Source organism: Saccostrea cucullata, unplaced genomic scaffold, assembly GCF_032062105.1.
Source record: "Saccostrea cucullata isolate Sc308-1 unplaced genomic scaffold, CSIRO_AGI_Scuc_v1 ctg1126, whole genome shotgun sequence".
Classification (NCBI taxonomy): Eukaryota; Metazoa; Mollusca; class Bivalvia; order Ostreida; family Ostreidae; genus Saccostrea; species Saccostrea cuccullata.
The window spans coordinates 85,541-100,821 of NW_026923405.1; the positions used below are offsets into that span (position 1 = coordinate 85,541).

At 32.2% G+C, this 15,281-nt stretch overlaps 1 long non-coding RNA gene across 2 annotated transcripts in view; it reads right to left on the minus strand.

Moving 5' to 3' along the window:
- The window catches only part of LOC134263912 (uncharacterized), a 90,778-nt gene that overhangs the window by 58,989 nt on the left and 16,508 nt on the right, over window positions 1-15,281 (minus strand). Inside the window, exon 1 of one of the 2 annotated variants that reach the window (XR_009991373.1) lies at window positions 6,594-6,665. The exons of the other annotated variant lie outside the window; for it this stretch is intronic. This is a non-coding gene — a long non-coding RNA (uncharacterized LOC134263912). Of the gene's footprint in view, window positions 1-6,593; window positions 6,666-15,281 lie in introns of those variants that run through there. 2 annotated transcript variants of the gene reach the window in all.

A 15,281-nucleotide genomic window follows, 5' to 3' on the forward strand; every position in this document is an offset into this window, starting at 1 on the left:
TTTAAATCGCAAAAGTCACAATTAATCAGTCTATGTTTGTATTTAATCAACCTATTTACAACTATTGTGCAATGAATAATCCTTACACTGTACATGCATGCTGCACGCATGAAGTTCTCGTGCATCACCTGTCAATCAAATGGCATGACGCTAGGTGACCCCGAAAGTCTGTTTATGCAGAAAAAATTCTCCTGTGATTTGAAACATTCTTTTGGTCAGTTCATAGTTCACACCTGTTTAAAAAAATAATGGGTCACAGCCGGAGGGGCAGGGGCGCCCTGTGTTTAACACACCTTTCAAATTATTTAGTTCTGGCCACACCAAGTGTATTAAATCACTCAATTGACATCCAGCAAACTCATCTTCCAGGTTTCACCACAACACTGATTACAAATTTACTTCCTAAATTATCCTTTTTCAGACAAAAATAAATATTAAGCCTGTATCGATCCTAAATTATAATTTTCTTTCTCTTTCTCTCTCTCTCTTTTTTTTTTGACAAAAGTACAATTGATAGTCACATAAAGTTGCATAAGTATCGCCTTCTAGAGGGGGGGGGGGGTAACAAACATAACTGACAAAATGACTTGAAAAAGGATTGATATTTTTTTTTATTTCATTTTATTTTGTCAATTATCTTTTTCACTAAAAAGGATGCTTCCTGTTGATAATGATTTTTTTTAATTTACAACAACGTACCATCTAAAGAACTTTGAACCAGCTTATTCGTATTGCTTTCTAGAAAGGGGATGGGGGTATAGTGTAACAAACCTTATAATATCTTTATTTTTTCGCAAACTGTTTTTTTTTTCATGAGATGTATTTCAGAATGAAGTAATATTTATACTGCAGTTTGGACATTTTATTTGTGAGAAATTTGGCTTGTGATTTTTGTATTCAGCGTGAGAGTTGATCACAGTTTTATCAGTAAGATTATCATCTCTGTCAGTTCAGGAGAAATCTTCACGTTATTTTAATCCATATTTTAAATGATTACAGATTTTCAGTGTAAGTATAACTGCACCAATGGTTCGTCTATTGTAAAAATCTTAACAGAATTAATGTGAGAGTCTAATACGGTTCTTTTTTTTTAATTTTACTCTAGACAATTTCTATATGTTTTAAAATTTTTACAAAATAATTCATTATTAAAATCGCGCATCTTGAATGCATACTTACGACAAAATTGATCTCGATCCGATTTAATAATTTAAATGAGCAAAAATAAAATCAAAATTAGAGACAACCAGGGAATTAATCCATGAAAGCGTGTTCTATCTTAGTGGTATTACAGTCTATTGAACCTAGTTTTATGTCAAATATAATTATAGGATTATGAAACATGAATGTACATGTACACATTAAAAGAGGGTTTTCTCCCCGGGCACGAGCACGATTATATTGAATTTTGGGGCATCATATAATATTAGTTTGAATATCTGTATAATAGTTAAATTACGAGTATTTAAATACAACTGATATTTCAAAAGGAAATTTATTTAATTTGCTAATATAAAGAAAATGAAAGACTTCAAAGAAGCCGATATTATTCGAGGTCCACTGTGCCCCGTACGTGTTTTGCCGGAAAAACTCGCGGCCTGTACTCTACCTTTGACCACAAACACAACCAGTTAATCTAAGTTATAGCAAATAAGAAATCGTCCCACACGCTGTGTAGTTGTTTTAAAGTTGAAGTTTTCTTCGAATAGTTTCCTTATTTTTACAGTTGAAGGCCCAGACGCATGATACTTGATAATGGTGTTTCGAACAGGCAGACACAACCTCCGTCATCCTTTCACACGCGCCGTAAAGAGAAATAAACCAGAATGACTTATTTGATCATTACACGATTCAAAAATCATTGGGGGCGTGGCTTGCATAATTAACCAAAGAACGGTACTGTTCGTTTCTTGCACGGAACGGTACGCTTTGTGGACGGTACGGTACCCTTTGCGAACGGAACGGTTCGCTTTGAGAACGGTACGGTACGCTTTGTGCACGGAACGGTTCGCTTTGTACACGGATTGGTACGCTTTGTGCACGGAACAGTTCGCTTTGTGCACGGAACAGTAAGCTTTGTTCACGGTACGGTACGCTTTCTGCACGGAACGGTACGGTTTGTTTCTGAGGTGTATTAGCACGGTTTAGGGTCTGTATTTTAAAAATACATATTAAAGAAATTGAGCTTCATCCTAATTTAACATGATATGAGATTAGAAGTGATTTAAGATATTTTGCAAAAAAATGGAATATTTTAAAACATAATGCATTGTTAATTGATTAAAGTAAATGCAAGAAATAAAAATACATTATACGAACTAAAAAAAGGAGGAATTTGTTAAAAAGCCCGGATACCTATGATTTTTATTTTTAAAATGAGTATATTGATCAAATATGAATTGGAAATTGAAATTAGTTATTGAAACCTTACAGATAAAGTTAATATATTGGAAAAATTATTGTGAATAAAACATCATCATTTAAGAATTCATTGGCATTTTTTGTGCTTTTTCAATAAGTTTATGCTTTTTTTCAGAACCAGAGGATCGGAGTATCTAAATTATACTATATTGAACACCAGCTTTCTTTTCTTTATCCCCAACATGTGGAAAAAGAGGGGTTTAATATATATTTTCTCCTTTTCTGTCTAGCTATCCCTCCGTCTGTCTGTCAGTCTGCTTATTTGGTTTTTCTCACTTCTTTTCTAGATGCTTTAAGATGTTATGCAGAATTTTGGTGTGTAAGGGCACAGAAGTTCGTGATATGATACGAAATACCTCTTATATGTGTTATTATAATAGGTATTACTATTTTTTTAATTAACTGAAAATATTGGCAAAATTGATAGGTAAGCGAACTCCTGTGATAAGGGTATCCTGATGTACACTGTATTATAGATCACATTTAGATGTCGTTCTGCATTAATGACTTTTCAAAAAAAAAAAATCGGCATTTTTAGCGCTTTTTAGTCCTCTTTTTCCCAAAAGTTGGCAGATATTGAGCTGTTTTCTCGCAAGTAAGTTTACCTTATGAAGTTATAGATAAAGTTTATATTACGCTCCGCTTCAATGATTTTTTTAAATAAATTACGGCATTTCAATTTCTTATGGGTACCAGTCACACTTACCGTAAGAGGACTAATGTATGCTTCTTATATTTTTACACTATAAGAGGTAAGTAAAAAAAGTATTTATAATAGTCCTTCTACCTAGAGTTTAAGGCTAAAAAAGGTTGTTTTTTTTAATCCCCTTGGCCATCGATACTTGCAAGCATGTAGTTACTATTCGGCAATTCATGCGTCCAGGCGATAATGCGTTCCAATATAAAATGCATTATGCAGCCATTTTTTTTTTATATTTATGTTGCCTGAACACATGTAAACTTTTTAAATCACGTGATTCGTTGAAAAAAAAAAGATACGAAACGTCATGCTTTTGAAAAGGAGTTATGTTTTTTAAAATATTTCAATAAATTATCAAGCGGAATATAAGATCGTTCCGACTAAATTAGATCTCAGAAATTCTTTGATAGTAGTAACAAAGTATACATTTGTTTCTTTGTCAATAGTATAATTCCAAATCTTTGATAAAGACTGAACAAGAAGAGGTTATTTTGATCACTAAGGTCGAACAGGTAGAATAAGTCCGGATATGTATGTCAATGGTAGGTCAAACAGGTAGAATAAGTCCCGATGTGTATGTCAGTGGTAGGTCAAACAGTTAGAATAATTCCCGATGTGTATGTCAATGGTAGGTCAACAGGTAGAATAATTCCCGATGCGTATGTCAATGGTGGGTCAAACAGGTAGAATAATTTCCGATGTGTATGTCAATGGTAGGTCAACAGGTAGAATAATTCCCGATGTGTATGTCAATGGTGGGCCACACCTGACTACAGGTAGTCAATCTATCGTCAGCATTCCTTATTTATATAGTCAACTTTGGTATCAAATTCATTTTAATTTAATCTCTTTCAGTTCTCTAAGTACAATCAGTCTTTTATTCGATATAGGTAACGGCCAGATATGTTGATGCTATAGAAAATTAGACAATTTTGTTAAAGATCGGTATTTGGTAAATTCTTTAGTCGTTATTACACTGTATGGTCTTCTAGAGCAAAAATAACCCATCATTGGGTCGTTTATTAGTTGACGTTTTTCATCCCAATTTTAAGTCCATTTTATTTAATTTAACTACAGTATATCTGTCTACCGGGTCCATCCTACGGCCTGAAGGCGGGTTTGACCGGTTGACTATAAATGTTTTTCCTACGGAATTTTCTGAGATTTAGAAATTCATAGGGTCCATATTTTATGCCCTGTCCAACAGTGGGCTAAGTAGATGAAAGCAGGGATAAATCATTTTACTCCCGTCTGTAAAAGAGCTACCTGGTACTAAAAATCGTTCGAAATCTATTTTTGTTGTAGAATTTATTGTGTTCATGGTGGAAGGAGGCACACTGTTATACACATTAAATGTATTATTGCTTAAAAAGTTAAATTGTTTATGTCTGAAAACAGGTAAAAAAAAACATTTTTAGAATTTATGCATCACATTGAGATAATTTTTACCTGCAATACGAGACATGTTCTTTTTATTTTATATTTTGGTTCATTCTTTTTTGCTGAAACCCAAGCAGAGCTCTCATTGTATTTAGATTATATTCTGTTTTACAAGATTTCAAACAATATATTCATTAAGAGAATCTAACATAGAAAAAAATATCATGTATTTCAATTTTAATTTGTTGTATAAGAATTTAAATAAATGCTAATGCCCTTGCATGCACTTTCATTCTTCCATGTTCGTTATCTCGATATCCTTCCATGGTGCAGCGTCTCGAAAGCATTCTCAATACAAGTTTATTGATTTTTTTGACAACCATCACAGATAAAGAGTTTTTCCATATCCTTTTTTCTCATGACCTATGTAATAATTTGGTTTTTCGCTTTGTAATAGACTTTTGTGAGAAGCATTAATGTATACAATATATGCCTTACTTTGACCTTTAACCTCTATTATGCACTTACGTCATTGAAAATTGAAAAGAAAACAGAAGATGAAGGTACAACATAACTAACAATACATTATTTGTGAGAAGAAGGAATCAAGGCAGAAAAAATACCCCGGAAGAGAAACTAAAGATGAAGAAAGGAATTGAAGATATTGTGTCTCTTGTTCGCTTCCTAGGTGACGTACTTAATTTAATTTGAAATGACTCATCTTTTACTTTTTATTAACTTTAGGCGTAATATTTATATCACAAAAGATATTCCGTATTTTTCTTGTTATCTAAAAGGAAACAGTTATGTAACATCAAGAGTCCGAGTATCCTTTACCCAAACCAATCAACAAGTAAATAAATGTAAAACAATAAAAGATTTATATACAAGGTCCATGGGTAGAGCTTACAGGTATTGTGCGTTGCATTGCTAAATTTAATTTGTGAATTTTATGCACACTATTTTTTACATTACATGTATTTCATACAATAAGGATAGTTGTTCTTTAATGTCATTTCCTTGCTTAACATTAAAACAAAGCATTACTGTCTGGAACATTGGATTGGAAACTAGTTCTACATAACTATAAAACAAATTATAATCAAACTAGTAAATCTTACAATATTTACTTGATTTTTCATATTTTCCTTTCAATGTTAAGTTTTCATAAAATTTAAAAGTTAGAGAAAAAATGAAAAAAATAAATTTAAAATAATTTAAATACAGAGACTTAAGGTATTCACTAACGTAGAACATAGTGAATTCCTTAAGTGTCTGTATTTAAATTATTTAAATTTCTTTTTTTATTTTTTCTCTTTAAAATTGTATGCAAACTAAATTTATTAAAGGAAAATATAAAAGAAGATAATCAAGTAAATATTGTAAGAGTTACTAGTTGGATTAAAATTTGTTTTTAAACATTAAATGACATTAACATCCCCATACAATACAGTTAACGCCTAAAGTAAAAATAATGATCATTGTTTCAAGGAAAGTATATACGTCGTGCAAAATCCTCTACCTGTCTGTATCACCTCAGAAAAAAATGTCGATAGATTTGCTGGGTTTCATGTGGGTTTGAGAAATCGATAGGAGGTACTTACTTCTCCCTGTTACATAATTTTACTATTACAATTTTTGGAGAAGCCGTGTTTTATGCCCTGTATGTTCTAAGACTTCTATTGTTTGTGGGATTTATTTCATCTAGCTATATTTGGCCCCAAAATCATGAAGTATCGTAAGGTGAAGGCAAAATCGTCATGCTTTATTTAAATTTTGTGGAAGTCAACCAGAAGAAACTTAAAATTTGTTTAGATATTGATTCACTATAGTGTTGATATTTAAAAATTTTAAGATAATTTAAGTATTTAATAAATATTTTAATATAATTAAATATTTTACAGGTGATGAAAATGTCAGTTAATTCTAAGTCTGTTTCATGATCCGAGGGCAGGTTCTGAATATGTATGGGGAAAAGAAATTTTTCCAAACGTTATGGTAAGGTACATTCCCATATATCCCTGTCTCTACCTAGTAATTACGATAAGTACATATACAGAATGTCAAATGAGTAAAACTAAGATATACTTACAGTATAGAAAGGTTTTGTAAACCAGTAAAGACATTGTCCTGTATAACGCTAATTCTGTTCGAGGAAAGATCCCTACAAAACATGAAGAAAATGTATTGCATTCAGTTGTTATTTAATTAATCTTTTCACATAAAAGATATGGGAACATCCGTCATAAATAAAGAAGGTTCCAGACATTTTTTTTCAATTACCGAAAAGATCCCAAAAACAATTAAATAAATCAGCCCATTTTTTCAGTTATTTTCCAAGCATTTTTAATGGCAAAAATGAATACATGAAGCCCTCTTCAATACAGAAGAGTCCAGACATTTCTTTTAGATGAAGTTTGAATACAACCAATTGTAGTCGGTTGTAAACATGTTATTAATAATAACATGAATAACATATGTAATTAGATAAATCAGTGATGGCATTATAAATTTAACAAGCATTGAATTAATCATCACAATTAATCAAGAACAAGGTATGGATTCTGTACATATCTTGCCCTGTGATTTTCTGAAAAATAAAATTGGTGTGAAAGATGAAATAATGCATTCTGAATCATTGAAATTCCTTGAAGAAAATATCGTACAAATCATTTTTCTCCGATATGTTTTAAAATGGTAATTGTGACGTCAGAAACATGGGCGTTTTTCCTGTATTTTCTTCAAAAGTTGCAGAAGACACCAATTTTCAGTTGAATTTTCTTTCAGAAAATACCGTATAAGCAGAATTTTACTAAGGATTAATTTTGGCACTATTAGCGAGAATGTGGGGATCGCTTAAATCAAATATTGCTAAAAATTAACTGCTTTTTAGTTGCTTTGACTTCTTAAGAGAGCATTTTAGAATCGCTAGAATAATTTCTAACCATTTTAATGACAAATCACTAAATTTGCCTCTTGCTTAAATTTCCACTTGAACGGAATTGTCCACAGGAAATGCCCACAAAGAGATATATGATTTTTTTTTTAAAAACGTTTCAAAAAATCAAAGTGGGCAACGGCTGTGGACACTATTTTCTAAGAAAAATTTACTATTAAAATTGGTCCTCCTTCCTTCTTGAGGCTTTTTCTTTTAAAAATACAGAATCAAATCACATTAATGATGTCATATTGGCAGAATGGTAATCCTCTCTGACATATTCTTTTCTAAACTATCACAGTCATATACTTAATTAATATTCAAGCCAGTTTCAAAATTTTTTGATGACATAACGTTTTAGGGCACAGTTACATGTACGCTAAAACCATACTTTCTTTCATAGAATTCTTCGGTGCATCAGCTGAGAGATGTCAAAGCCATAGACTATATATACTAAATTATTTTGCTAAACAATATAAAATGTAAAACATTTTTTTGTACATTTTCAATTAACAGAAAAAAGAGCTGTATTATATGAGAAAGTACATTACTTACAATTTCGTTTATTTCAGAATCTTCCATTTTCTTTTTTTTTTTTTTTTCAAAAGTAAAAAAAAAGTGTTTCCTGACTTAGAATTTAATGAAAAAAAGGATATGGAGATAAAGAACAGTATTCCATATCAAAGTCCATAAAACAATACAAAATAGGAGCAGAGCAAACATGGACCTTCAAAGGTAAGATCAGGTGTCTGAGTTTGTGTATAGGATAGAGTGAAGTATGTGGTTATTTTTAATTATACTATATATATTCGCTTTGCTAGAACAGTGCACGATGTAAAATTTAATACCTTAGACCAAAATTTTCTACTTAATATCAGTTTACGTGGCGGTCCCGTCACAGTTAAATTTCTTGGCGCCACAGTTAAAAACAATCAGCGCCAGACTAAGATATTTTATCGTCAGTTAGTTGTTTAACAAAATAAACTTCGAAATCATGTGCCGTTCTTCATCTTCTGATTGTAAACCATTAATTATCTTTAATCATTAATAAGAAGATAACGAACAGTTTTTAATGTCAAAGTCCATCAGAGGTGGGATCAGGTGCATTGGAGAAGTGAGCATCCCCTGTTGACCGGTCATACTCACCGTTTGTTCCTTGTCATGATCGGAAAATAACGGGAAAAATCGTCGTCAATTCAGTGTGTGACTAACTGTTTAACAATTAGTATGAATAAAGTCAGTAAGCATGCGACTCAATAATAAATTATAAAGTATTTGTTGACAAGGTCATTGTACCGACCATAGAACGTACAAAATGATGATCAGTGCGCAGTGCTTAGATTCTGCTCTAGAGTTGCTCAGTAAGGAGTTCATCCTTACGAAGTGGGTTCGAATCCCATTGTGGGACGTGGAGACCGGTACTTTGAGTCTGTTTACATGTAAACAGTAGCCCCGTGTCGGAGTCAGTACTGTCACGAAAAGATCCCGCACTGTTGAATGGCTGCAAGTGCAAATTATAGTTAAGAATTTTTAGCCCTCCATCGGCAAGTTTTTTTCTCTCCATATGAATAAAAAGCTTTCTAGAGGAACGCTAAACAACCAATGCACAAGCAATCTATGTATTTTATAAGGTACCATTGCTTGACTTGCACAAGCAATTATCATCTGACCTCGCTGAACTCTGGAATTAAAAGAGAGAAACCTTTTTTTTTCTACCCCGGACGATGATTGCAAATGGAATGTTCGATAATAATTAGACAAGTTCACACTTTAAAAGTTCAGCAGAGAACCACGTTCATAACATTGATTTCTGTACTGCAAATTGAACACCGCACACGTATTGCAATAATGCGTTTTCTTTATGTTGAAAAAGTACCCAAAGAACCACTAAATATAATGATTTTTTTACTCTGAACTGCTTAAGTGATTTTTATTGACAAGTTTTAGCTCTACTGGTAAGAGACCAGAAGATCTTATGCGATAAAAATGCGTCCGTCGTCCGTCCGTCTGTCTGTAAACATTTTTTTCAAAATGCTACTCCTCCCACAGTTTTGGTCTGACTTTGATATAACTTAGCACACAAGTGGAGGCGGAAACATTTAAATTAATTACGTATTACATGTATATAAAGGAAGACATTATAAGCTGTAGCGTGAGATAGGAAATAATTAACAATGTAAGATGGGTAAAAATAATATTCAATGAACTTGAATTCGATTTTACATTATTCATATTTTTCTTTAGGTGGGTGAGGAGTCTTTTTTTTCTTGAGTCGGATATTTTAAAATCCCCAACACACTTTAAATTTTAGCATTATTTTTAATCCTTAGAAAAAGTGGCAATTTTGTTGTGTATTAATGAGAAATATTAAAACTTTTTTCCAGAAAAACAATTTTATTCAGAGTAGAAATAGTAGAAAGCAAAACTCCTTCACAAGTATCGTCATTCCGAACTAAGAGTTGCGTACTGAGTTTAGCAAATCGAGCACACTCGTGTTATATACACAGTTTTTGTAAATAGGGCACGAGATCTGATATTGTTTATGTATACAATTGACCGGGTGTGTTCATTCGTCACAGTGTGCTTAACAGACCGTTAACTGCACGGACTGACAAATATTGTGTGTTTGTTTTGCTTTCGAACTTGTCTCCTTTGAATTTTCTGGATTATAGTATTAATATTTTTTATTTATACAAAACGAGTTTGCCACTTTTTCCTAAGGATTAAGAATAGAATTAATTTGTGAAAAAGCAGGGATGTGTCAATCAAACCCGCCCCAAAAAAGAAATTTTAATATTTTTTATATGAAATAAGATTTTTAATTAATTTTTGTGTGAAATGCTATTAAGATACATAAGTCGTAATATTATAGAGAAAATAATACCTTCAAATCTGTGTCCAAGTACATGTACCTTTAAATGACCATGAAAAAAAAAATTATGCTACCTTTCTTCCATAACTTAAACAATGTAAATAATCATTTGGGAATTTATTATTGAATTACCGGTAATTCTTAATTTATAAACAAGTTATCAAAAGAGTACATTTATTTTATAAATAAACTGTTGAAAATACCGTGAATTGTAATTAATATCTTTCTTCTTTTACTTTTGTTTACGTATACCTGGCCGATTAATGTTTATTAAATGGTATCAACACCCGCGGTTTCAATCGCCTTAGAGCAGAAAATCAGTACATGTCATTTGGGTATACGTATCAGCGCTTCACTTCATTGAAAATGCTGGTCAACAATGACCCTAATTTCAATCTACCAGAATGTAATGCAAAAAATAAAATTGATAAATGAAATTTGTATGAATTTCTTTCAGGATTAATTAATTTTTAACATAATCTGAGGGTACTATTCTGGTGATTTAAAGATGTGCATTCTAAAATTTACAAAAAATCAATTGAAACTGAGTAATACTGACATAGAGAAATTAACAATTATTAAATTGACGTGTCAGTAAAAATAATCATGACTGAAAAATAATGCTTGGCAAAATTAACAATGACTTTTCTAAAAGCCCTAACAATTCTTTTGTGTATCCCGATAGTATGAAAATTGGGCATATAATGATAAGATCTGTTTAAAACTAATTCTTACTGATGGAAAAAATTCACGTTTAATTTTCTGTATAAGAACTAAATACAGGAAACAGTAGAAATCACAGAAAATAAAGAAATTGAATAAGTGAATTATTAATTTACCCGATAATTATGATTAAATGTTCATGTTCAGTTTAATTCATACATGTAAGTGCGAAAACCTTCTTCTTTCATTAACTAGTAATTCAATTTGTTTCTATGTGCGTACTTTTCATAAAATGACCTTCGCATACATGTAACGATTCCTGGCATACTACCCAGAATCAATTTCTGCCTTTTATAGTTCCATTGTTTATCTCTAATCTCATTTCTGAGTAAGTTCCGCCCATTAAATTAATAAAACCCGACCACTGGGACTGCTGGCTTGCTCTGTAGGACTGCTGGGACTGCTCTCTGGGACCGCTGGGACTGCTGGGACTGCTCTTGGACCGCTGTGGGACTGCTCTTGGACTGCTGTGGGACTGCTCTTGGACCGCTGTGGGACTGCTCTGGGATGTTTGAGAGTGATGTTCTGGTGTTTTATTTTGTACAGGTGAATTTCTAGTTTTAATTTCACAAACCCTATGACCTACAAGTGGACAATCATTGATCATTGAGTTTCACCATATTTATTTTATGCATGTTTTTAATTACTCGTGTAATATGTGAAGTAAGAAACCTGCCAAAACAATTTCATTGTGTATATATGTACACATTATTCTTGTTCTGTTCGTAACATCGTTTCAATGTTTCTTTCGTGACTGTTTAAAATAGTCTCAAGTGAAGTTTGAAGTAACATGGAAATTAAAATTTTTTTTATAAAAAGACGATATTGTTATTTTGCTCGTTGTTTTATAAGAAATTGTGTTACGTGTCGCTTTTCCTCGTTACAATGTGACATTTTGAAGTTCTTAAAAGAACAGTTTTAAAAGATAAATTATTCAGATTTATAGATCTTGCTTAGGATATATATTTTGAAATTATGAATCTGGAAGGAAACAAATATAGGACGACGCATATGATTTAACCCCCTTTTACCGGTTAATTGCTAGCTGTCGGGAAACCACTTACCTCGGTCCAAAGCCTGGTCATTTTTTTTACAGATCTTGCATCTAGAAAAAATCAAGTAGGAAATACCTTCTAAAATATTTATTTAGTTTATAATATTTTTATAAAATGAAGCTTCCAAAAAGCGTTTCCAAGCTTTATTTTACTATGATACTTATTTATAAACCACTTTCTTTTTTGTTTTGCATAAACGTCGCGCAATTTGAATTACTTCCCTTTAAGTCGACAGCTTACATCGACAGAACTTGGTTCTATATTCGTTTTAACATTTGATATTCATTAACAATCAAACAGTATGATTGAAATTGTCAAATTATTTTCAAAAAAAATATTAATGTTACAAGGACATAGGTAATTCATTCAGGTTACACCCTGTGTATAAAGATAGGTATACACTAGCCAGTGTCATTCAAGCAAAGCTTCTCATCCACTTTGATTAAGCTCCACCCGACACTAACCTTACTTACGGAAAACCGACCGGTTTGTAACCGCAGCCTTTAAGATTGATATGCTAAATCGGCGTTATAATTTTATATGTTTGAATTGTACATGTAGAAGCCTAAGAGGTAGTCGAAGGTTTTAAAGACGGACCGGACTCGGGGAAGGTTTGCATATAAGCAGTTGGCGTTTAAAAAAGAAAAGTAACCTTGAATTATGCCTTTGCATTACTAAATAATTCCTCAACGCTTTTAATATATAAATACATTATGATCCTTGATTTTTTTTTTCAATCAGAGTTTATCCTTCAGTATTAAATAAACTGAGGTAGATTAAATAATTTCAAAGCATAATAAAAATAAGGAAGTTTTGTAAAATTGCATATGCACTACTTCTATTACATATTATCATTTGTTTTGATATACGGCGGGAATATGTGTAGCGCTAATTAATTAATAGACCAACTTAACACTCATGACCAGTGTTTGCAAACCATTTTGAATACGCCAATTTATGTACACGTACCTTGCCTCATTCCTTTATAGTAAGACTGATTAGATGCTAGAATTTCTGTCTACAGAAAAACAAGAGGCAATGGGATTTAATTAGTCACCTGATAATTATATACAACAATGTAAAAGATCCATAGATATAAAACAAAAAATAAACTGATGGATGAAGCAATGTCGCCCAAAAGCAAGGCAAATACAATAATCAGAGTTCTACAAAATATTTAATTTTGGCACCTGATCCCACCTCTGATGTTTCGGGGGTCCGTGTTTGCTCTGCTCTTATTTTGTATTGTTTAATGCACTTTGAGACTAAATACTGTTCGTTATCTCCATATCCTTCTTTTGCAGTAAGTAGCATTTCATGGAGTAGATCTAACTTGCACTCAGTTCTCACTATCGCCGTGCAAAGTAACAAAACAAAAGTGACTAGCCAAAATATAGAATATTGGTGTACCAAATCCATTCTTTGGCCTAAAGGCAGGTTTGACAAAGAATGTTTTCTCCTTCTACGCAATTTGTCCCATCTCTAGGGTCTTTGTTTTATGCCCTGTCCCACTATCGACTAAGTCGATAAAACGGAAATAAATCAATTGAACTCAAGTCTGTAAAAAAGCTACCTTGTTCTTCTTATCTTTTGAAAACCATAATTATTGTAGAATTTGTTGTGTTCATGGTGGATTGAGGCATTCTTTTCAGGGTTCTCCATAAGGGGTTTCACCATGTCGGCCCGCCATGGTTAAATTTATGTGCGCTGCGCCATGGTTAAAATCGGCATCAGCCATGATTAAATTTTATTGCATTTCAGTCCTAACACCTACATTTTTAATGACTTGAGTAGTTTATTGTGTTTATACTACGACTGCCGTGCACCCAGCATGCCTCGAAGGAAAGCGGACTGTGCTAAACATACACGTCGTAATCAGCGACTATGCTGTGAAGCGTGACAATCAATGGAGAATCAATCAGATGATCAATATATTGAGAGTTAATTATCCTTTACACATGTAGATAATTTTGGGGAACTTCAACATGTTCATGATTAGATATATACGGTTTTATAAAAGATTAAAATACCGGTACGGTAATTACGAGCACAACAATCGTCATGCTTGCGATTCAACTTTCTGTGCCAGAAAAAAACACTCTGTATAAATTTCATATTCCTATATATTTAATCAATTACCGGTGCTCTGTTTTTTTTTTTTTTTTTTTTTTTTTTTTAATTGATAAAATGTGCATGGGCCTGCGTCTAAATCACAACCGTAGTTTTAAAGTTACTCCCCGTTGTTATGAAATGTCGCGTGGCACTATGTTTAGCTCTGGGCACGTGGAGAAGTACACAACAGTTAAACTGGGTGATTAATGCAATATCTAGAAAAATAAAACGTTTAGAAAAAAGGACACTGGTCCAATTGTTCCTTTGTGTGTAAACTTAAAATTACTACCCATTCATCAGTTTTAGTCATATTGAAACAAAACATTTCATACAACAGGCTACAATTCTTCTAATTATTAATCTAATGCCATGGTTACTGGCTAGCTGTATCAACATTTTTTTTCTTTAAATTCCTTCACAAGGTTACTACATTTTGGGCAAATTTTGGTACATTTGTGAAGTAAGATATAGGATAAATCCTCTTCAATTCAATTTTTTCTACTTTTAAAAGTGTAAGTAACTGTTATTTAATTGTTTTGCGTTTCAATGGGTAAATTTTAAAACCAATATTGATTAATGAAGATTAGTAAGTCTAAGATGCATTGCTGTTTTCGGCCAAATTTCGCCTTCACGCAGCTTCCTCCATTAAATTTTCAAATGAGGAGAACCCTGCCTCCATGGTTAAATTTTCAAATGTGGAGAACTCTGCTTTTATATCCCTTAAATGTATTCATTTATTGTTTAAGAAGTTAGATTGCTTATGTCCGAAAAAAGGTAATAAAAAACCTTTGTAGAATTTACGCATCACAATAAGGTTACTTACAGTAAGAAACATTACTTTTATATTTTTATTATTTTGTCTCTTTTTATGTTTTTTGGGTTTTTTTGCCATATCCCATGTAGAGCTCTCACTGTATTAAAAATAAATTAAATTCTGTTTTACAAAGTTTTATACATGTAAAATAAATCTATTAAGAGCATTTAACATTGAAAAAAAGTAATAGTATCATATGCTTCAAATCTTATTTGTTGTATAAGAATTTGAATAAATGTTAATACCCTTGCATGCACCTTCATTCA